This window comes from Lissotriton helveticus, chromosome 3_1, assembly GCF_964261635.1.
Source record: "Lissotriton helveticus chromosome 3_1, aLisHel1.1, whole genome shotgun sequence".
Classification (NCBI taxonomy): Eukaryota; Metazoa; Chordata; class Amphibia; order Caudata; family Salamandridae; genus Lissotriton; species Lissotriton helveticus.
Genome location: NC_136061.1, coordinates 2073430427 through 2073455102, shown reverse-complemented (window position 1 = coordinate 2073455102; position 24676 = coordinate 2073430427). Strand labels below are relative to the sequence as shown.

The window sequence follows — 24676 nt, the reverse complement described above, 5'->3', positions numbered from 1 at the left end:
ATCAGGATTCAAGCAAGCCGGGCCGAAGAGGCTGAAATGCCAGAAACCGGTCCCCGGTAGCTTGTCTCCTTTCTGGTGAAGAATTGGCTTGGTAGTTTGGTCTGCCCTGTTCCCATGATGCACTGGGCCAGGGACAGACTAATTTGCATATAGCCAGGTTCTGAGCTGGGATGGGGCAGTGAGATAAATAACGGTGATGGATCAAGCCCTGATCTTTGGACTGGGTAAGAGTGGTCTGCTTAATTCAGACACTCTGTTCATCACCACCCCCTTTTCTGAATCCTTCCTTCAAACAGCAGCTGCTCCATCCTCCACCATTGAAACAAAATGAACATTGGCATTTCTTTCTCTTCAGACTACCCTTCACTGCTTGTCTTAACCCCGCGGTCGGAGTGCAGTTTCCCTTTTGTTGCTTAAAATGAGGAACAAATACTTGTGTTGTGTTTGTCTCTGCCCGCTTTTAATCTTTACTTAACCTGCCCACATTTAACTTACCCTTGTCTCAGCCTTCACTTTCCCATTAGTTCACTAAAGAGATGATCTAGCGCAGACAGTCAATTAATTAATTCCTGTTACAGGTTTAGAAACGGCATTCTGAATTAAATCTCCTTTGCATAGATGGTGCAGGAATATCAAGATGTTAAGTAAAAGAATGCAGTTGATGAACACACGGATGAATTTTTTTGTTAAGTTCCTCATTGTGGGACTTGTAGTCATGCACTTTTCATTTTGGAGGCTGCTCGTCATTCCCTCTCACTCCGTTGCTCTTTGCCCCCGTTGCTCGTTCTCCAGAGCAGCCACGACACCTCGGCTATTGGTTGAGTAGGTTGTTCTCATATGCCCCTTCCCCTACCACACCCTCTGCAAACATAAAACAAACAGCAAGGAGGGGAGGCGTTTCCAGGGCCCGCTCGCCTTCACTCTCTTTGTCTTGTTTACTGAGGGGTTGCCAAACAAACAAACCTCACATACATTCTGTTCAGTCTTTTAATTTCTAGTAATCTAGGTACATTTTTGTTTACTTCGTACCTAAGAGAGCACCGCTAGACATCTACGACTATTAACCACTCCCCTAGCGCTCTTAAGTAATAGTGCAAACATGGCGCATTGGCATTTACTTCTGTGGCCACAGATAAATACTCCTACACAATCCACCGGTGAAATTGCCTCCAGCCTCCTCTTGTTATCTGTAGAACTGGTTCCAGACACACAAAATATCTTAAGTAGATGGTCCATCTTGTGACAACCGACAAGCCCATTATCAGCAACAACAATAAATGTGATTGTTGGTGAGATGTGAGGAAAAATGGGTTTGGGGTTACCAGTAAATGTTGTAGCAGCTAGAATAATGTCCTGCATAGCTAAATATTTGGAAGGTCCAGAAGGCAAGATTTATTGGCTATGTCAATGCTTGTTTTACATTGTGGGTTGCTGAAGAATTTGGGCTCCAGCTCCTCCAGCATCCAGGGAAACCTATCTTACCCATACATTTCTGAAAACTAGACACCCAGGAGAGTCCAGGGTGATGTGATTTGTGTGGTTCTCACAAGGTTTCTTTTATCAATAAGCCTTTGCAAACCTCAACGCTGGCTGTGGCTGAAAAAAACACAAACTTTCCCCACATTTCTGTGAGGGTAATTTCTGAAATCTGTGGGGTCCACAAATTTCCTACCGCTCAGCATTCCTGTACATCTCCCTATAACAATTGCATCACATGTGTGTGTGGGCCTAGTGCCTGTGAAACGAAAGGGCCTAAAACGCAACAAGGACCAATTACATTTCTCCACTCAAAATCAACCAATTTTTTGCCTTGTGGGTAGCTGTGGATTTTTGGCCTGGCCTCTCATGCCACCCAGGGAAACCTACCGAACCCAAACATTTCTGAAAACTAGACTAGAGTCCTGGGTGGTGTGACCTGCATACATTTCACATGTTTTTTTCTACCAATAAGCCCTTGCAAACCTCATACTTTGGCTAAAAACACACATTTCTGTGAGGGAAAGTATCGGAAACCAGTGGGGATCCACAAGTTTCCTACCATCAAGTCTTTTCTCATGTCTCTAAATAAAAATGGCACTCCACTTGTGTGGGTCGATCTCTCACCCCCTTCAGGACAGGGCCCAAAACACTACATAGAAAAATAACATTTGCACTCAAAACTAGGCCTGGGCAGAGTTCCACTAAGTGCCAAAGAACTCGTTGCACTCCGCAAAGTACCGCGAGCTGCGGAATGTAGTAAGTCCCGCTGCTTGTGCTGATTTTTAGTGCCGGGAATTTGTCCTGCACTGTAAAATCAGGGCAAACAGCACCACACGCAGGGCAAGAGGGCACTGCTGGTTTCCGTCATTCGAGTAGATGTTTAACACAAGCAGCAGCTTCTTCAACTCGAGCGGCAGGTTTCTCAATGCAGGCGGTAGCGAGCTGCTGCAACTGCCAGCGTTCAGAAATCTTACCAGGAGGCGGTCCAGCCTATGATATATCTTACTCGTTCAGCCCAACTTATCATTGGTGAGCTGCGCGAGAGGAAAAACTCTGCTTCATGCCACTTTGTGGAGTTTTGCTGAATGGTATTTGTCTCCCACCCCCACACAAAACTGACCCATTTTTGCAATTTGGGTGGCTGTGGAATTTGGACACTAGTTCAGCCAGCACCCAGGGGAAAGACTACCAAACCCAGAACTTTCTGAAAAGTAGACGCCCGGGAAAGCCTAGTGTGGTGTGACTTGCATGGACTTCACAAGGTTTTTCACCCAAAAGCCATAGCAAACTTCAAACTTTGTCTAAAACAAAAATGTACCTCACAATTCTGTGATGGAAAGTTCTGAAATCTGTGTGGACATACACATTTCCAGCCACCCAGCATTCTCACACACCTGTTTATACAATCAGTACACCATTTGTATAGGGAAGCTTAGCAACTACGACATGAAAGAGTCCAAGACGCTACATAGGCAGATCATATTTTTCAAAATGGATCCTTTTTTTAAATGTGGGTAGCTGTGGATTTTGGGCCTGGGCCCTTCTACCATCCAACTCACCTACTACACCCAGGCAATTTTGAAAACTAGACACCTGGGGACCGCTAAGATAATATAACTAGCATGAATCCGACTTGTGTGGATGGGCCCAGCACACCCTACAGGAAAGGATCCAAAACACAACATGGAAAAATCAAACTTATCCATTCAAAACGGGTCCTTTGTTTGCAGCTAGAGTGGCTGTGTAATATAGGGCCTAGTGCAGTCAGCACCCAGGCAAAACTACCAAACCTAGACATTTTTTTTAAAAAAAGATCGCCGGGGTGTTTAGGGCAGTGTAACTTGCACAGATCTTATAACGTTTTTTCACCCAGAAGCCCTTGCAAACTTCAAACCCAGTCTAAAAACACATTTTCCTCATATTTTTGTGAGAAACTATTCTGGAATCTAGGGGGACCCACACATTTCCAACCACCCAGTTTTCCCATATATCTCCTGATGCAAATGGTACCCCACTTGTGTGGGTAAGCCTAGCACCCTCTACAGCAGAGGTCTTCAAACTTTTGTAGGCTGAGCCCCCCAGCTGATTTTTTTAGATGTTGGGCCTCCCACCACCTGACGGAAATGTCTGGAATCAACCCCCACGCGCATATTCCGGGCATATCCAACAAATAATGTTCAATACAATAAGAGTGTTTAGTAAACTACAGGTTTGTGAGTGGGTGTGGTGAAATGACAGAGACGGTCAATCTTTGGATGGATATTTGCTACAGCCATCCTCAGGTTGTGCTCCACATCCAGTCTTGAACCGTACTTAGCCTTTAATATTGCAAGTGCTCAGAACCCAATCTCCCATAAATAGAACGAGCTTAAAGGCAAGAGAGTTTTGATAGCAGTTTCTCCCAAAGCTGAATATTCTGCAGACATTTTCAGCCAAGACAGGGACCGTAAGGAAGACAGTGTTGTCAGATTTTTCAAGCATTCCCTAGCTCAGAGCTGATACACCAGAAACAAATCTTCTCTAGAAATCATTTACAAACGTCTTAGGGAGCATTATAATGGGATTATTGCCCACCAACCAGTTATGGATTCAAAGACAGTTGAAAGTCCGCAGAGAGAGCGCTGAACAAACACCTAATTGACAAATTCCTTAGTGGTATGATAAGTTGCTTGCCTGAAGCAATGGGGGTTTAGGACATGTCAGGCTTATGTTGTGTGTGACTACCGGGTGAGGTACAGGGGGAACAGCGCAAGTGCATTGTGAGTGCAGAGTGATCACTGTGAGTGGAGGGTAAGTGGGTGAATGGTGTCAGTGTATCAGGATCAGTGTGAGTGCAGGGTGAGGGTGGAAGTGAAAGGCGAGAATGAGGAGAGAGTTGTCTGAATGCAAGGTGTAATCCCAGACACTTGAAATAACCCAGCATGTTATTGACGGCAGTGTATGGTTTCAAATGTGTTAAACTATTGCTAGTATGGCAGTAACCAGGGATCAGGGTGGTGGAAGAAAATAATGTGCTCATCCCCCAACAAACTTCCAATCTTATGATTAGAGTTGCCAGCTTATTATTTTGATGTCACAGATGGTATAAAAATAAGCAGTCACCTAAAGATGAATTTTCAGCACTTGCCTGTGCATACTTTGAACAGGAAATATAAATAGAAAGAACTTTTAATTGTTTTCTAGAGCTGCCTGAAGGATCCATGACTGATAATAACAGGGAACAAAGACAGAAAAGTCACATTACAAATGAATAAGTACAGGGCCGGTTTTAGGGCCGTGCAACAGGTGGGGCCGCACTTGGCGCTGACCTATGGAGGGGGCGCCGACCTCATGGGGAGGCCCTGTGTTTAGCAATAAGTTATGAATGGCACATATGTCTGGTGGTAGTGAGAGGATCCGAGGAGGCAGTCATGGGGTGTGGGGGCACCAAAAACGATTCTCCCACCAGGCGCCACCAGCGTTAAAGCCAGTCAAGAATACATACTTTTTAGTGTCAAGACAGGCAATTTGCAGGCTGTTTAAACAACACATGGCTGGTTGGCATTTTGAGAGCCTGCCTGTGTAATTTTAAAAGAAGCTTTCAGGGACGTCTTATCTACTCTCTTTGGGGCTCTTCAAAACACGGTGAGCCACCTGTCATATTGTGCCACCTCATGTAACGGTGTGTTGTGATTCATAACATTAGGATTTCGGATGTAAAATGTTGTCATCTCGGGGTATGCTAGGATTCAGTTCTCCATGCTCACTGCGCCACTGGATTCAAGGTAGCCTGGCTGATGGGGGATAATGCCCCCAAACTGGTCCCAAGAAACTTGCTTCTGGTCCAGGGAGGACCTGGCTCGGCAGTTCGGGCTGGACTGGTCCCATGAGGAACAGGTTTAAGACTGATTTGCAAATAGCTGAGTCCAAACTGGTATGGCATGGTGAGCAAAAGAACAATGGATAAAACCCAGACCTTTGTGACAGGGCATGAATGTGTGCATTGTTCAGCATTCTGTCCATCATTTGTTCCTTTAGGTTTTAGTTTTAGCATACAGACATGTTGCCTCATGTACTACAAAACGACTCAGCGCAGCGCCGCAAGCCATTTTGCTGTCCCAAACGACGTCATTTTAAAAGCACAGAAATGCGTTGTATTAACAACAAAACAAGGAATTAGTGTTCTTTTCCCTGTGCTGGTGCACAGTTAGCTGCCATGCACCTGCGCAGGCCCCCATGCATGTTTTAAGAGTGCCTGCGTTGTGAGGATGATTGTTTTTGTGCCGGAAGGAACACCTTTTTACACAAAAACAATCACTGGTGGCATTTTCCACTTTGCAGAATGTAGACGCACGCATAGAAAGAGGAAAAACTGATCAGAAATAAAAGTATTTCTCCTCAATTCACCATTCCTACGGCTCCTCTGCGGAGGTGTAGGATTCTGAACCATTCCAAGCTTTACAACATTTTGTAAATCTGGGAATGGTCCAGGTTCCATGGATGTTGCGTAGGAACAACCCACAGCAATACCCATGGAATGCCCATGGAATGCCCCTTTCATGCAGAGTAATGCGTGGAAGGAGCCTATATATACAAGGCCATGAACAGCCATGCCTCGTTTCCTCAGTTCCTCAGTTCATTTCGCCCCTGGTGCGTTTAAAGTCACTCACTGGCACATAGTTCGGTACTACAATAAAGTTTGCCTAGGATGTTACAGCTTTGAGTTATTGAATAAGGCAATTACACAGGCACAAACAGGTTTTCAATTGCAAAGCCAAAGTCTAAAATGTCTTCATTTTTTAGTAGAACGACTGTTTACATTGCCGCTGTTGGAGTATCTGGCTATCTATCTGTTTGCCTAAACACAAAGCTACGAACATTGAACTAATATACACAAAGTTAATGACCTGACTCGTTTCTCGGATCAATCTTGCACGATACCCCAAGTACCCGACTTTCGAACTAGACCGTGTTCGAGCCTGGTCTCGGGTCACCATGCTGTCATTCAGGGCAAATTTCCCCGTGCCAGAAAAAAAAGGTGTATGTCTGGTCCTCATGTAAAGAAACACTGTGATGCCCTTTGGGCTAGGATCGCACTATTTTAACCTGAGGGATAAACTACAGGGGCTCCGTTTCAAGAGCCAGGTGGGGTGAGCGCCATTCATTCCAAGAGGTTTTCGAAACTCTATGAAGTGAATTGGGTGAGACTAAACAAACACACGCTGCAGGCCTGTACTAAGCCCTCAATGGAACTGCCCATCACCTACACGTGACGCTGGCAACTTCATTCGTTCTAAGATCCAGGGCGAGCCTGCAGATTCAGATGTCGGACTCGGCATCCAGGGACATCTAAGACTTTGCACCCATAAACGGCTCTGTTAAGGAATTGCAATAACACATGCGCGGGCAGTGTCTTCGAGGGGCATCTCGCCCACCTTGCATTCACGCCTTGTTTTGTGGAGGCCAGGCCACCTCTGGGACCGAACCCTTCGAAGGATAGGCAAGATAAGAGCGGCAAGGAATAAAACCCTAGGGTCTCGAGTAAGAGATGTATTTTGCTGCCGTGAAATTCTATTTGATAGATCAGCGGTGCAGGCGTGAGGGAGGGATCAGGCGTTCTGTATTATTCCACGATAATTATTATGTTCAGGCTCCCTGTTTTTTCTCGTCTTTCTTGTGCACTGGCCCAGGAAGGAGGGAGCGAGGGGTGGAAAGGGAATTAATTAGATCTTCCAATGCTGGGAATTGCCTCCCAGTTGCTGTCAATCTACCAAAGGAACAAGTGCTTCACTCTCTCAATAGTGGCCCTTTGCACTCATTTAATCCTGCGGTGTTCTTTGTTTGGCTCCAAAGGGGAGCGGATTCTCCCAGCCATTATGATCCACCGACCCCTCCCCCACCCCCACAGCGCCCCAGATGACCCCAATTGTCGGTCTCCCTGCTAAAGCAGTACAAAGCAAACTCTCAGCTAACACCCTGTGATCCTTGCCGGCGTTAATGGTGTCCTCCATGTAAGTGTTCTTGTGCATAATGTACACAAATGAGTGTGTAAGTGTGTTTGTGGGTGCGCGCGCCTGCTCTTGTTTAGAGGGGAGACATAATTGAGCCGGCAAACAAATCCAGTTTGGCTGGACTGAGCTTCCCTATTTGCCACCGGAGTACTGTAGAGTTGCTCAGTTGATCACGGGGAATTAACTGCACGTGCTAATGTAGGCCAGACAGCGCCGGCCAGTCCGTACATTTTTCATAACCGATCACGAGTTTCATCGGTTAAACCAAAAATAATATATTTCCAGAGAAAACAACAACGTAAAAAGATTGCATTGCATTGTGCATCGCCCCTGAAAACTTCAAGCAAAACGTCTTAATATGTCATTATCTTTGGTGCATTTTTGTTCTCATCATTTTGTAATTGAATTACTTTTTAATTGAAAATGTACACAGCTCCCATCTAAAGGATATTCGATTTGTGTGCAGATGTTGGTCTGCTGTTCGTGAATGTATTTTTAAAATGCTATTGTTGGACTTGGTCCTCTCTGTAGTTACCCCCACACTTTTTTGCCTTCACCCCCTCCTGCTTTCTGTACCTTGACTTTTAGGACTCTGTGGACTTTACCACTGTTAACCAGTGCGGAAGTACTTGTGCTCTCTCCTTTAAACATAGTAAAATTGGCTTGCACCCAATTGGCACATTTAACTTGGTTTTATGTCCCTAGTAAAGCGGTACTACGTGTACCCATGCCTGTAAATTAAACACTACTAGTGGGCCTGCAGTACTTATTAAAAGTAGTTAAAAAAAAAAATTACGTTTGCCATTGCATCCTGTGCATAGTTTTAAACTGCCATTTCAACCTGGCAAAATAAACTATTTTCCAGGCCTAATCCTTCCTTTTTTAAACATATAAGTTCCCCCTAGGGTAAGCCCTACATAGCCAATAGGGCAGGGTGCATTGTATTTAAAACGGTAGGCATGTCCTTATAGGTTTTTAATGTCCTGGTAGTGGAAACTCTTACATTCGTTTTCCGCTACTGCAAGGCCTACCTCTCCCATATGATAACATTGGATTATCATATTACTTTAATAAGTTGTAAGTTTTGATTAGTAACAGGTGGAAAAGTCAAGTTTGGTCTCAAAAGAATTGCATATTTAAAATCCTTCTTAATGGTAAAGTTGGATTTTAAGTCACAATTCGGAACCTGCTGCTTTTAGAAGGTTGGCCTTTTTTTGTCCTAACAATTTGGTGCCTACAACCTGTGCCCTAGGTCACATGACTAAGTGTATTTGGCAGTTGGCCTTGTGTATTAATCCCAGACATTATCACAAACAGTGGCCTTGTGCATTAATCCCAGACATTATCACAAATGGGGACCTGGTGTTTTGTAGGATGGGCCATCCCGACCTGATGGGAGGGGCGGAGATTTCACCTATAACACTTGCGCTTCGAAGGAGCTGCCTTAACACACACACACAAAGAGCTTCAAGCTAGCCTGTTGTGACTCCAGATATAATGGGACCAGAGCATGGAGGAAGGACATTTCAGAACCAGATGTGGGGAAAGTCGAGATCATTCTCTCACTTCTAAGCTGACTCAGGTATAGATATTGGACCCTCAGTCCAACAGTTTATTACATTCCTGAACCCATGGGTACTGCAGAAGAAGGACTACCCTGCTGACAGAGAAGGACTGCCTGCTACTTGAGGCCTGTCCTGCTGTCTAAGACGACTTGACCTGCTCCCTTCTCTCAGGCTGCCTGAAGTGACTCCAAGAACCAGCAGACTGACCTCCTGCTTCAAAGCTACAGGGATATAACAAGCCCTGCTGGCCTCTTTAATGTTGAATCCCTGATCCCCAAGAGGGACATCTCCAGGTGCTTGGCTCTTGGTTGCCATCAGTTTGAACTCCTCTGAAGAATAAAGAGAAATCCTTAAGTTTTGGGCTCTTCACAACCGCAAACGGACCCATTCACACTAGCGACGACTAGCAATGCAAGATCGTCACTATATGCTACAGCATCAACAGCCCATGGTGACTGCCAACGCGAAGCTCAAGCAATTATCGTCTGCAACACCCAAAAGAATCTCCTTGCTAAAGCGATGTTTTTCTGCAACACTAGGCTTGCTCTTCTCGCTATAGCGACGACCATCTGCAATGCTCTCCCTGCTCCTCATGGTCTTCTCTGCTACAAATTGGACTCTTTGAACGACTTGGACTCTTTGTGCCGGACTTTGACAAAAAAACCTTTTCAGTGGGGCTAACCTGGTCACTATATCCAGCCCATGCTCCATTGCTGTCAGCCTGACCTTGTGACTTTCACCTGTTCTCCAATGACCAGATAACTGCTGGTGGAGCTATGTGCTTTTAGGCACTATGCTTACCTTAAGTCTTTGAAATTGAATATCTCCTGTTCTACTGATTGGAGTTTTGTTGTTTGGGTGTCAAATAATGTATTAAATGTTGCCTTCTTTTTCTAAATTAGTCTAAAAAAAAATTTTGTGTTGTGTTTTCTCTTTGTTACTGTTTAAGTATTACATAAATATTTAACATGTTGCTTCTAAATTAAGCATGACTGCCTTTGTCCAAAGATATCAGGGGGTTAAACATAGGTTAATTTAGTGACTTTGATGGTTCACCCTGACAAGTATTGTGGTTGTTGCTGGAGGAGGACTAACACCCTCCTCAACCAACAACTTAATTTCCCACTACTATCAAACGTATGTCCTTAAGAAACTCTTATTTTATGAAACTTTTCTAGGTACAGAACCTAAAGTGTGAGATGCTTCTGCAACAATAAGACAACGTGTAGAGCTCCATTGTGGCCTGGAACTGCACAACAAAAGTAAATCTTCTGTGGCTGATACATCAGTGTCACATTTTGTAAGTTGAAAAAAACTAACTTTACAGTTACATTTTCAATATGTGCTTCATTTTAGGAGCAACTGTGGTCCAGTATAAGCACCTTCCACTTCCCTGTTACCAAACACTTGGAATTACCAAAACCATGGTTATTGGTGGTTCTATAGAGTAATTACGTTGGTTTGTAAGGCATGCCACGAGGGTACTGTCAAAATGAGGAATTATGGGGAAAGCAGCTGACTGTCCTACTAAAACACAACACATCTGCTGGGCTACAGCGGATCTCATAATACCGATGAGGATGATAACTTTTATTAATGCAGTCCTGGTATCAGAAATTTGGATCTGGAGAGGGCAAGACTGTTATTAAGGGGGCTCAGTTGAAACAAGGTCTTTCTACTTGTATCATCCAGCAGACAAAATAAAAAATGTCCCCGATTTTTTGGGATCACCCACCTTTTGTTTAGATGTATTGATTATTCCTCTCACTCACTCCCTTCCTTAACTCCTTTTAATTCTTTTCCTATCTCTACTTTCTCTATTTCTCTCTCCCTCTCTCTCATTGCTTCTTTCTTCCCATTCTTTCACCCTGTATCATCTATTTCTCTTTGATGTGTCTCTAGCCTTCTCTCCATGATTTTTGTGCTTTCTTACACTTTTTTCTGTTTTTCCTTAAGTATGGTTGAAGGTTTCCCAGTGCAAACTGGGCAATAATCCTAAAAAAGTTCCTGCCCCTCTCTCTTTCACCCTTGTTATCATTCTATTCACCACACCTCCCTCTTTCCTTATCCTTTCTCTCTTCTTTTGCCGATTTATCCGCCACTCCCTGCCCATTCTCTCCCAATCATCACTCCCCACCTCGCTGCTTAGCTCCCATTCATCTCCACACCCCACCTCTCTACCCTGTCTCTCCCTTGTCATCTCTTCTCTCACAACAGCCATTCTCTCTCTCTTTGCTACACTTCCCACCACCTGCATAGAATCCTACCTTCCAACTCCCACTCACACTAGTGGCTTTTAATTGATTCTTATGCACTCTATGCAAGTTACGTAAATATATGTGGAAAGGGGATACTGTACATAGGCTGACATTTCTCTTTTACTATTTTTTAGCTTGCATTAACATCACAATTTTGATTTACTTCAGCCTGCTCTTCAGGAAAGACTTTATCTTCAACTGCCCCTATTTCAACATAGAAGTGTTCAGGACTGCCTTACTTTTGTCTTAAATACAAAATATTAATTGTTCATTACAACTCTGTGGCGAACCTACAGTTCTTTACTAGGAAGTTTAGTGACAGACCTCTACCGATGTTGGAGGTAATTGTTTGCCTCTGCATGTCAGAATGTTTTACTGAAATGGACGAGGAAGATGTATGAAAATTCATAGAAAATGTGACCTAATTTTAGTTTTTTAGAGCACTAACCACAATTTCTATATCAAAAAGAACCACTATTTCTTGTACTGTGGATTCCGTGTTACTCTTGAGAGACATCGTGTGGGCCTCATTAGAGGTTGGGTGGTACTTCTGTAGGAGTTGTTCCTCAGAACTATGCAAACTTCACTAGATGAAACGTGCTTGGTCCTGCAGTACCAAGGATGTGATGCTTGATTGCAGTACTGCAGCACTCCCTAGGTGCTACCAAACAAATGAGTAGAAAAATATGGGGTGGGTGTCCATAAGGCTTTAGCCACTCACAAGGTGTAGGAAGCTGGCTCTGTATATACTATACCAAAGTGAGGTATAGTGTGCACAGAATCCAGTGGAACCCCAAAGGTAGTCAGAGTTAAAATAGATAGCACCTTACTCTCTATTTATGGTAGTATGAGTGAGCAGTAAGGCTTCATCAGAGGATAATGTTAAGCATTTTTTGTACACACTCAATCAGTACATTATTGCCACACACTCAAAGACTGAACTCAGACCAATTGGTTTTGTATAAAAATATTCTTTAAGTTATTCTATTTCCTAGCACCAAGCATGCCTGGCACAGGTAAGTGATTTATTAGTAGTAGTAGCAGTAGTAGTAGTAAGTGATTTATACTTTGCAATAATAGTACAGTTTGAATTGCAGGTGTATATGTACTTTGGGTTGGTTACAGTAGAATTACTGGTAATGCAATGCTTTGAAATATTGTACATATACTGTGTATTGACTTTTCAATAGGATGTCAAGTAAATTACTTTACAGATTACTTTTCTTAAACAGTGTCGGATACCTAGATACTGCACTGGGACATTTCCTGTAAACAGGTAAATAAAAGCGTTTTGGTTATTTGGTTGCAGTTTTGGAGACTTTTATAGATTTTCCAACACCATACTTAGAAACTTTTCATAGAATAATTGTCATTGTTATCCTATGGGAGAAAATAGTGTTATTGGTTCAGAGGTTAGTACTTTGTTGCGGAAGTTAGATTTCTGGGGTTAGACACAGGGATCCCCTAGGGTCAAGGATGCACTGTCAAGGCACCCTCAGCGGCACTAGTGCGGCTGGGTTCAGAGTGCTGAGGCCCAATGTTATCCAATGGGGGATAGGTGGTCTCCGGTTGCTGGCTGCTTATGAGCAGGCCACCAGATTGTGGGAGCAAAGCTCCTGGACTTAAGCTTTGGGCAAATGGGGGTTCAAGATAGCACCAAAGGTGCACCCTCAGTGACACAAGGGCAGCCGGGTGCAGGGTGCTGGTTTGTCCTCGGGTGCTCTGTTACTTTCAATGGGGATTCTCTGGTTTGCAAGCACACTTCAGGCTCGGGAAGGAAGGTATTCTTGGAGCGACCACCACATGGAGAGGTAAGTTGGGATGCTGGGGGTTGGCTAGACACCGTCATTGGGCCACCCAGGCCGTAGGGCGCCAGGAACAGGGGTGTCTTTTAGTGTCAGTTCTTATTATAAGCTCCAGGTCGCGGTTGGAGGTACCTTCGGGATTGAGGCTGCAGGCGTCGGCTAGAGGCTTGAAGCAGGTTAGGGATCACTGGATCTTAGGTCAGGATCACCGGGGAGACCTCCTTATGGTGTAGGGCCAGTTGAACTCGGGCCCTGGGTGACAGTAAAAGAGTGATGCAAACTCGCGGATTTTGCCAGAACTGGAGTTTGTGGGTGAACAAATCCGGTGTTCATGGGAGGCAAAGTCTTTGCCTTGTAAGGCAGGGCAGGTCCTCGGGGTTCTTGAGGTTGCTGGCTGCAGGACACACCAGAGTTTTGCTTCTGCAGGTTCGAGGTGGGGCAGGCCGGTAGGGCTGAAGCCAAGTCAGTGGGGTTCTTCTCTTCTTAGCTTCGGCACAACTGTTCGGTCCTTCTTCTTCTTTTCTTTTTGGTCGTTGCTTGTCTAAAGAGGCAAGGTTCAGTGTGCCCCCTAAATACTCAATTTAGGGGCATTTCAGGTAAGTAAAGGTTGAGACCAATGGGTCCCTTCCTTGGGGTGGGTACACCCCCTATTATACCATCCTTAAGTGGGAGGGAGGCATGTACCTCATGCTGGTTGGGTATGGCCCCCCATCTGCAAGATGGCGGGCCTGAGGGTTGTGCTTCACCTCGCCTCCCCCACTTGAGGGGTGGGGTTGACAAAGGTGGGCACACCCCTCTTCCTCACTTGGGTTTCCCATCGATTCTCCCACCCCAAGTGGGGGTCAGGACTGGTGGGGGCTAGTTCCTGAAAGCAGCAACAGGCCTGGGGAAGTTCACAAAGCCGGCAGGCCTTTGAAGTTTCCCCTTCGTGGACCCTGCCAATCCTGGGGGAGGAGGCTTAGCACCTCGTCCCAGGATGTACATTGTTTCAGGCCCCCGAGAGCAGCAGGCTCTTGACCCAGGGGCCAGAAACATGTCTGGTGGTGGCAGCTGAATGCAGCCACTCAGCATGGACACTAGTATTAGGTTGTTCTTCAAGGGGCAGCTCTAAGATGCCCTCTGTGTGTATTTTTCATTAAATCCCACACTGGCATCAGTGTGGGTTTAAAGTGCTGAGAAGTTTGGCACCAAACTTCTCAGTTATTCAGGGCAGCCAATATGCTACTGTGGAGTTCGTAATGACAAACTGCCAGCACCATATACTCTTAATGGCAGCACTGCACTTACAATATCTAAGAATTGACTTTCAACATGGTGAAACCTCTGGTTACGAGAACACGAAAGTGACTCTTGGGACTTAGGGGTCGATTAGGATGGCGGACGGAAACGGGTACTGTCCGCCATGTTCGGGGAAATTTTACTCCCGGCCGCGCCGCGGAGAATCCGCGGTTGCGATTAGGATATTCATGTCACGAAACTCCGACCGTGGCGGACGGATCATAACACACACCGTCCGCGGTGGACGGAACACATCTAACTCTGTCCGCGGCGGACGGAGCCTAATGAACAGCCACGGCCGCGAACGGCAATGACCGCGGAAAAATACACATTTACCGCCATACCTGTGAAAACTCCGTGTCCGCAATTAGGATAAATCCGCCTGTACCACGGTACGCACAGCCATCCACGTCCGCGGCGGAAAGAATGTAACGATAAACAGTGCATCACTGCGGAAGGCCAACACGCACAACATCCCTAACGTCAAACAAATGTCAGAAAGTGTACTGCAAGTAATTAGCAAACACACGAAAATTGACAACCCCCCCCACCTGATACACCAACACCAAGCACAAGCCACCATGACACCCCCCAAGTACCCAATAATGCACACAAGTCAACACGCCCACCTACCACCTGACTGCCAACAACCATTGAGACACGACTATAAAATGACCCCCACCCACTACCACAATCCTTTGCATCACAGCATTGCTGCTAGCAAGAGGCCCTAATCGATATACAGCTTACTCAAATAGAAGACACACAACCACCACCCTACCACACCCACCACACAAACACCCACCACACCATTCCTACACATCACACACCACACACCTGCACCCCCCAACTCACTCAACCCACACACTGAGCACCACACACCATGGCACCCAAAAAAAAAACTAAATTCACGGAGACGGAGTTGAAGGTAATGGTAGATGAAATCATCCGTGTTGAGCCCCAAATCTTCGGGGCCCAAGTCCAGCAGACTTCCGTGGCGCAAAAGAATCACATGTGGGACAGAATACCTCCACTCCCATCCAGGCCAGTCAGAAGCAGAGGAGGGAGTCCCCTGTTGTTGCATCCCCCATTACACATGAATGTGAGTCCAGGCGGCAGGCACACAGCAAACGACAAGCATGCTCCAGCACGTCCCCAGAAACCCGATCCCCGGCTGCAGATGCTCCACCTATGGTGGGTGATATTTGTTTAGAGTCACCACCACTTGCCAGTCCTGTCCTGTCCAGGGTGCACTCACATATCCCTAAGAAACGCAGACACACACCATTGACACCTGCCAACCCCGATGTAGCTCAAGGTCAGCTATCCCCAGCTCCCAGGGCCACCCTGCCTCCTAGCCCATACAGCCCTGTGGCTCATCATTTCAGTGGTCCCAGTGCCGCAGGTGCAGTTGACTCTCATGTATCAGATAGTGCCACTGTGTCTGTTGTTTGCGGTCATGCATCATGTAGTAGCACAGTCTCAGTTGTGCCCTCTCATGTTGCAGGTCCTGGCAGTGTATCTGGGTCTATGGCTCATGTGTCAGTGAGTAGATCTGTGGCTGTGTCGCACACTCCTGTTTCTGGTGCTGGCAGTCTGTCTGGGTCAGTGGCTCACGTGTCAGTCACTACATCTGTGGCTGTGTCTCACATTCCTGGTACTGGTGCTGGCAGTGTGTCTGTGGCACAAGTGTCTGTCACTCGGGCTGTGGCTGTGTCTCACATTCCTGTTTCTGGTGCTGGCAGTGTGTCTGGGTCTGTGGCACATGTGTCTGTCACTCGGGCTGTGGCTGTGTCTCACACTCCTGTTTCTGGTGCTGGCAGTGTGTCCGAGGCAGGTAGTTCACGCAGTCCACCTGATTCTGTGATGTGAGGTGCTGATAACTTCACTCACATGTTATTTCACATGGTGTGTCCATTGTCCATTGAGAACAGCCTTGCACTGTTGTGGTCCCTGGGACGGGTTGGTTGGGACACGTACTTGTGCTGCCTCTGATGTACCTGCTGTGTTGTCCACAATGCCCTGTTGCTGTTCTGATACTGCATTCTGCCCTCTGATGTGCTGCCTCTGATGGACATGTTCAGTGCTATGGACTGTTGATGCACTTAGCCCCTCTCATGTGCTGCCTCTGATGGACATGTTCAGTGCTATGGACTGTTGATGCACTTAGCCCCTCTCACGTGCTGCCTCTGATGGACATGTTCAGTGCTATAGACTGTTGATGCACTTAGCCCCTCTCACGTGCTGCCTCTGATGGACATGTTCAGTGCTATGGACTGTTGATGCACTTAGCCCCTCTCACGTGCTGCCTCTGATGGACCTGCTCTGTTGTCCACAATGCCCTGTTACTGTTCTGATACTGCATTCTGCCCTCTCGTTTACTGCCTCTGATGCACCTGCTCTGTTGTCCACAATGCCCTGTTGCTGTTCTGATACTGCATTCTTCCCTCTCACGTGCTGCCTCTGATGTTCATGCTCTGGTGCCCACTTTGCCCATGCTCACGCAAACACTGTGATTATACCCCTATTATGTGCAATAAAGGTAGTCAATCAAGTCTCGTGGTTTGTCGTTGTCATTTATGCTTGCGTACTACAAATGTGTATTTCAATTTGCTTCTCATCAGTGGTTTCGGTGACATGACACTCCCCCTCCCTACGTCACGACCCTTGCAGGTATTCCCCTCCATGCAGCCAATGGTGTGTGCCTTACCTGCGTCGGCGTCCATGGTGGGCCAAGACTAGGACGTGGTGGATCGCGAAGAGCATCGGGAAAGCGTGTAGCGCTGGGTCCATGGTGGCGAGCAGCTTGTGGTGGGTATCTCTGCTATGTCTCTTTTCTTCGCTGTGGGGAATCCGCCGTGTTCAGACAGGTTGTTTTTCCGCTGCGGTTTTATGTATAATTTCCGCCATATTGATTTGGGGGACGGTCTTAGACGTCAGTATGTACGGCGGAGTCTCAGGATGTGTTCCGTCCGCCGCGTGGTCGGGTGTAGTTGGGCGGCGGTGCGTGCTTTTCCGTCGCGGACGGAATTTTGACACTGTTTCCTATCCTGATATGGCGGACGGAGTGTCCGCGGCAAGCGGACACGGAAAAGGCATTTTCCGCGTACTCCAGGGCCGCGGTAGCTCCTCCGTCCGCCATCCTAATGAGCCCCTTAGTGTTTAGGGTATAACTGTGTTAAAAAACATTTGAGTTAGAGGAAACTTAATCGGTTCAATTAAGAGGGGGTGCCTCCCTGGTCTGGTTATGGCGAGATCAATAGTGTGTCATATGCAGAAGCGTGGTATTGGAATTACCGGGGTGGCGTGGGTGGGGTGCACTAGATGTGCTCGCCTATAAAAGAGGGCACAATATTACGCCGGGCTGAAGCTGGCCCTGTATATCCTATGCCAAAGTGAAGTATAGTGTTCACAGAGTCCAGTAAAACCTCAACCGTAGGCAGAGGTAAAAGTAGATAGCACCATACTCTCTATTTGTAGTAGTGTGGGCAAAAAGTAAGGTTTTATCAGAGGTTAGTGTTAAGCATTTGTTGTACACACTCAAACAGCAAATGATTGTCACACACTCAAAGACTGAACTCAAACCAATTGGTTTTGTATAAAAATATTCTTTAAGGTATTTTATTTTCCCGAACCAAGCAAGCCTGGCACAGGTAAGTGATTTATACTTTGGGACAATAGTACAGTTTGAATTGCAGTTGTATATATAATTTGATTTGATTAGAGCAGAATTACTGGTAATGCAATGCTTTGAAACATTGTACATATGCGTTGTATTGACTTTTCTATAGGATGTCATTTGGATCTGGAGCAGGAAGGATTGCTCTTTGTGGCTGCTGCTGGATATTTGTATTTGAGGACTTTTTGTTTGGATCACTTTTGGATTTGAGATTTTACAAGTAAGTTGGTGTTGTTTGTTTGGGGCATTGCAGTTGCTGCAACTACAATTTATAAACTTTTTCACAACTTTAATAGAAGAAGCAAGTGGCGCCACTTACCAAGGAGACTGGTTTGCCGACCGCCACTTTTTTTGGGAAAAGAAAACTATGCCTGCAGCAGCGGTGTCGGCCGGGGACCAAGCTGGGAGCAGCACCTCCACTTCATTGGTCTTAGTGCCACAACGCCAAGTTAGGCCCAAACCTATGAGTGCCGCAGAGGCAGCCACTTTAATTGCTCTTTCACCATCGACCAGTGATGTTGGCGTTGACTCATCACAAACTAGCATCCAATCAACGCAGGGTGTAACTCATCTGACGAGTGTTCAACCACAGCCGCAACGACAACCACAGGTGCAACAAGGAGAGGCGCAAGAAGAGGCGCAAAGAGAGGCACAAGGAGAGGCGCAAGGAGAGGCGCAAGGAGAGGCACAGGAGAGGGACAACTGCCCACAATACTTGTTCCTCCAGAAGTAGCGGCACATCAGGAAATCGAGATTCATGTGGAGGTATCAGCCGAGCAAGCCGCTCCTGATGATCCATTGTCTTCCAGATCCCCAGCAAGGAAAAGGAGGGCTAGTACAACTTTTTCTTCAAGCCCCCTTCCTTCTGATGATCTAGATCTTGATTGGCACCCACCAATTCAGTCTGAGAGGGAGGCACGCCATGAGCCGACATAGCTAGGCAAAAAGAAGGTTCCCGCAAGGCTTTCAGTTATGGGTGATGACGAAGAAGAATTAGAAGTGGTGTATTCTGCTGCTGATGAAGAGTCTGACGATGATGACCCAGTCATCACAGTCGTCACTCCAGCCCCAGCGGGCATGCAGCAGATATTTTTACCCTATCCCGAAATGCTGCGCGGGATGTGGGAGGTGTGGCACTGGTACCCCCACCAACACAGGTAACTACTACACCAACACGACCTACAGCTTCCATATTTTCTCTTCCGAAGGGCCGGCAGGGACCTCCATCCAGCTCAACCTCCATTACCTCAAGTTGTGGTGCTGTAAGTGCACAACAGAGTCATATTCCGCCACACCCATCCTCCACGTCAGCTGGCATTGAAAGTGGCACCTCCACCACCACCAGAAATCTTAACTCCCCAGTTTGGGACTTCTTTAGTATTAGCAAAAAGGCGGAAAACCAAGTTATTTGTTTGATTTGTAAACAAGTAGTTAGTCGGGATAAGCTTGGAACCAACTATGGTACCAGAGGCCAGAGAGGTCATCTCCAAAAACACCACAGCATCCAGTGGGAGGCGAACCTAAGTAACATCTGGAAAGCCAAAAGTAGAAATCCAAATGTAGCCATTGATATTGCATTTGATGACAAGGAGCTGATCGTGCAGGGGGGAGGTGAAGAAGCGAGAGACATTTTTTCTGGTACACACAGTACCCCTAGCAGCAGCACTGCAGTGGTAGCGCCCACTCCTTCTACCCCAGCAACATTTAGGAGGCACAGGCAGAGTCTGGTAGAGACATCAATGCAAAAAAGTACATCAATTGCCTAACTGGGTTGAAGAAGTCTGGATCCTCATCACATATGAAAACGGTCCAGACCACCATTAAAAGCATGTTTAGGTCAGAGGAGCCATTGGAACGCAACCAACCAACGGCACGTCTGTATAATGCAATGCTTGCTAAAATGTTAGCGCTGAAACTTCTTCCTTTTTCTTTCGTGGAAGGGGTGGGTTTTCTAGAATTTGTGCAACAGTCTGGTCTTTGAATGGCTGCAGCCAAGAAGGCGCATGATTGGTTATGTTTCCACGGATAATGGCAGTAATATAGTTTAGGAGGCATAGGCAGAGTCTGGTAGAGACACCAATGCGGAAAAGTACATCAATTGCCTAACTGGGTTGAAGAAGTCTGGATCCTCATCACATATGAAAACGGTCCAGACCACCATTAAAAGCATGTTTAGGTCAGAGGCGCAATTGGAACGCAACCACCCAATGGCACGTCTGTATAATGCAATGCTGGCTAAAATGTTAGCGCTGGACCTTCTTCCTTTTTCTTTTGTGGAAGGGGTGGGTTTTCTAGAATTTGTGCAACAGTCTGCCCCAAATGGAAGGTTCCTAGCCGGTCCTATTTTTCCAGAGTTGCAGTTCCAGCACTACATCAAGATGTGCTGGACGTGATTGGGGCAGCTTTGCAGAAGAGTGCTGTTCACACAATCACACAATCCACCTGACAACAGACATGTGGACCAGTTGCCAAGCAGTTGATTACATGTGCATCACTGCACACTGGGTCTCTTTTGCAGGGGTTAGAGAGAAGATAGCTACAGGTGTTGACAATGTCACAATTTTTCAAGCTACTCAGAAACATGCAACAGTAGCCATTTTTGCCATGGAGAAATCTCATACTGCAGTAAACATTTATTTTGGAGGAGTTTAACAATAAGGTCTTTGAATGGCTGCAGCCAAGAAGGCGCATGATTGGTTATGGTTCCATGGATAATGGCAGTAATATAGTTAAAGCCATGGCTGATGGTGGCTATTTCAGAGTGCCGTGTTTGGCGCACAGCATTAACAATATTGTTCAAGATTTCTATAAAAAAGAAAACACAGTCAGCATGTGACTGACCACCTGCCGAAGAATCTGCACACATTTCAGCCATTCTTTTGAGGCCCAGAAGCAGCTGAGGATCATTCAACATGATCGTAGAGTGCCAGTCAGAGGACTCATCCAGGAGGTGGCAACACGTTGGAACTCAACCTTCTACATGCTTGAGCGTCTGTTTGAGCAGTACTTGGTAATCACTGAGTATGTCTTTCACTCACGGGGTGCTTCTATGAAAGACTTGAGGCTAGAGGTGGATGCTGAAAAACAAGACGCATATCAGTTGGCGGAGAGCCTATTAAGCCGCCTTGTTGACAATGCAAGGCTTAAAGCAATACATTCAGAACAACATTACATTTGTGCCACTATTCTGGAACCACGGTACAAAAAGGCACTGGCCAGCATTAAATTAATTCCTTTTTCTGAAGCAGATGTTTGAAATTAAAGGAACCACCACAAGTACAAACAAAAAACAGGAGAGGTCCCCTGACTAATCCAATGTGGGACTAGGGGTAAGCAGGCAAAAAAAGTAAAAAGTCACAAAGGTACAAAGAGCAATAGGTCTCACTGTAGCATAATTGAAATACACAAAGCAATAATACCACTGCCATACTATTCAATACACCACTGTGAACAAAGCTATTTGATATAGAATGCAGAATAAATATAAAAATAAAATAAAAATGTTTGTTTCTTGTGTCAAAGCATATTTGTTCATTTTATTCAAAAGCAATACATAGACAATCAATATTTAGCTCACAAATAATTTTTGCCGTAAAAATACATGATTAAAATCTCATAATGAAATACATCACAAAAATATCACAACAGTAAAAAACAGATTTCATAATACAGGTTACGATGTTCGTGAAAGTAGTTGTCGTCGCAGCGTTTCAATATTTTTTAAAATTCTTACACCTTCTTCAGGACAATTTCTAAATAACAGAGAACAAATAATTACTTCACTAGTCATTTGTATTTTTTAAAAACAAACATTGTCACTCGTGGTCAGCAGGCAGATATTATAGCAAAATACATCTTTTTTATATATACCCTTTAATACAATATCATTTCTTCAGGTCACAACTATAAAAGTGCAATGATCTATTCCCGATGAGTGTTAACAAAAATCCTATATGGTGTCATTACCACTCAGTTGGTGATATAAATTTTATGATTCATAGAGGAAAAACATATTATTTTGTAGTGTATCTCTCTACTCTCCATCTCTTATCACCTATAATGAAGGGCACACTGTCACAATATTGGATACATCTATTTCGAAGACCCCCATGTCTATGTGAATTCTAGTAAATACATCAGTTTGTCCAATGTGCATAACCGTCTCATACCTCAACCGTAGGTTTTTAAAAAGATGATCTTTTGGATAGACTGCAAAGTTTTTTTTAAAACATGAACCCTTGGTTTAGGTGTGCAGTTGATACTGCTACTCGCATCCGATTGCTTCTGTCCTTAATGGAACAAGAAGATTACAGCTATTAGAGTATCAATACAGACACAATAGTTTCCCTTATATATGGTAAGGCTTGTAGAATTAAATTACCTCGGAATGTAGTTATGTTTCCCTTAACATCATCCAGAGGGGCCACCGATATTCATGAGGGAGTTCCAATTAAAATCTAATGAAAGTAATATTTCCGTGTTATAATAGTCAAACGCCCTTATGGAATTTATAACCAAAGGTCTTTAGATAGTTACTTACCAAATGAACAAGAGAATAGACATGTATATGTTTATTGCTGTTTCTATCGCCGCAGCTTTAGCTGTTAATGTGCTTATTTTGATGGCAGATATCCCTTTGGTTTAGGCTTAAAACATACGATTGGTTTAATTCTATCTGTAGGCAAGGAAATACAAAAATAATCATAGAATATTGTATATTCACCATTATAGGCAAAAAAACATTTTATTAGCTGATTCATAATTAAAACGAATCGTTTTTGCTAGATTTTAAGATATTACATATCTAAAAAAAAAAACTTTGTCCATATTATTTGACCCAGCAACACCTAAGTGCCTAGTCACCTTGATGGCGTTTGCATTCTCTACACGACTCACCAACACTCAATAGCTACGATTGGCGGTCTGAGTATCAATAAATGCATACAGTTTTAAATTAGGCAATCCTGGCCATCTATTTATTTGTAACAATATAGTCTAAAAACAATCCGGAGATTTATCCAGATGAACTCCAGAGGAAAAACCACTTAGCATTTGTTAACAGGTATCTTATGCGGCCACTCAGCCACCTTTTCTTTACGGACACGCCTGCTTCCAGTTATCTCGCTAGGCGTTCAGTAGGTAGATGCACCCATTTCGCCATACATCAAAAACCCCTAGTCCCTCTTTGTAATAACACGTGCCTGTGATCAGTTACCCAACTAAGAATTCAAATACAAAGGTGCATGCATGTTTAACATTTCGCGACCACTGTTACATGTCAAGCGCTGATGCGGTGATAGACATGAGTAAATAACTTCTTAGTGCTTCGATACATCTCACTATTAGTTATAAGTACAATGTGTGCCTTATCCTTCAGGGCTTTCTAGTAAGGCAAAGCTTATCGCGTCGGGGAAGCTTCTTACCGTAAGTTAGTGAAACGGCCTCCCTGCTCCCTCTGGCGTGTGCGTCAGCATTACGTCAGTGGGTATTGTCGGGCTGTTTAAATAGCTCAGTGTCCCTCATTGGCTCCTTCCCGATCACGTGATCGGGAGTAACCTTGCATCTTATTCATCTGTGTTGTTTAGTTCTTTTTTATTTTCAATAACTTTATCTATTTGCACATCGCCCTCACATTTAATACACGGTATTCTATAACCGCACCGCTCTTTTTTATTTTCAATAACTATATCTGTTTGCACATCGCCCCCACATTTAATACAGGGTATTCTATAACCGCACCGCTCTTATACTACTCGGATCCATAACTAAGATAGAATTCTATAATAAAGGTATGAATATAGGGACCCACAACTTGCAGAAACAGTGCCAATTGTATATCGGATTTTTGCAATGTCTTCCGGTTTGAGCATGTTATCGACTGGCATTATCAGATCAATTACTTATGGAAATTCAGTCACCTCTGCATTCTTTATATTTTCTTATTTCTTCTAGAAATGGCTCCTAGAGTGTTGAGGCCATGCTTCGGATGATATTTATGAGCCTAATTATGGGGTCTGACAATGGATTACCTCATCATAGATATAATCCTAATGGGTTAAAAGACCCTCAGACTGTGCCATTGACAAACTATTAGACAAACTCCATCTGTGTGTATTAACCAAAAAAGATGTTTAATGTCATTGTTACTAGCACCATTTACGATGTTATCTATAAAACTTGGTTATTCATAATATATAGGATAGGTAATATCAGGACATTATCTTATATTAATCTCATCCAGTGTCAATTGAAAAAGTAAGTGTCTAACTGTCATCTGTCTAGATTGGAAAAACAACATGTCACACAATTCGTTCCCAATCTTCTTTGCTGGTAAGGCCATTTCTAACAGTGTTCAGACGTGACATGCAATATTGTTCTTGTTCTTTCTTTTACTGTTTGTGTCTCCGCCCCGGCTATTCATTTCAATTGCTTCTAAGCCGCACCAGGTTATATCATCACTTATGTGTCCTGCCTCTTTCCAATGTTCTGTGAGGGGAGCACGTTTCTTATAGTTTCTAATCGCTGACCTATGTTCATTAAGCCTAACGCGTACTTCTCTTGACGTCTCTCCTATATATGCTAAATTGTACGGACATTTTATAAGATAAATTAAGTTTTTCGT

At 44.8% G+C, this 24676-nt stretch overlaps 1 long non-coding RNA gene across 1 annotated transcript in view; it reads left to right on the top strand.

The window, feature by feature from the left end:
* The window catches only part of LOC144825262 (uncharacterized), a 394990-nt gene that overhangs the window by 356559 nt on the left and 13755 nt on the right, over positions 1-24676 (top strand). The window contains exon 3 of the long non-coding RNA XR_013609361.1: positions 10213-10334. This is a non-coding gene — a long non-coding RNA (uncharacterized LOC144825262). The remainder of the gene's footprint in view (positions 1-10212; positions 10335-24676) is intronic.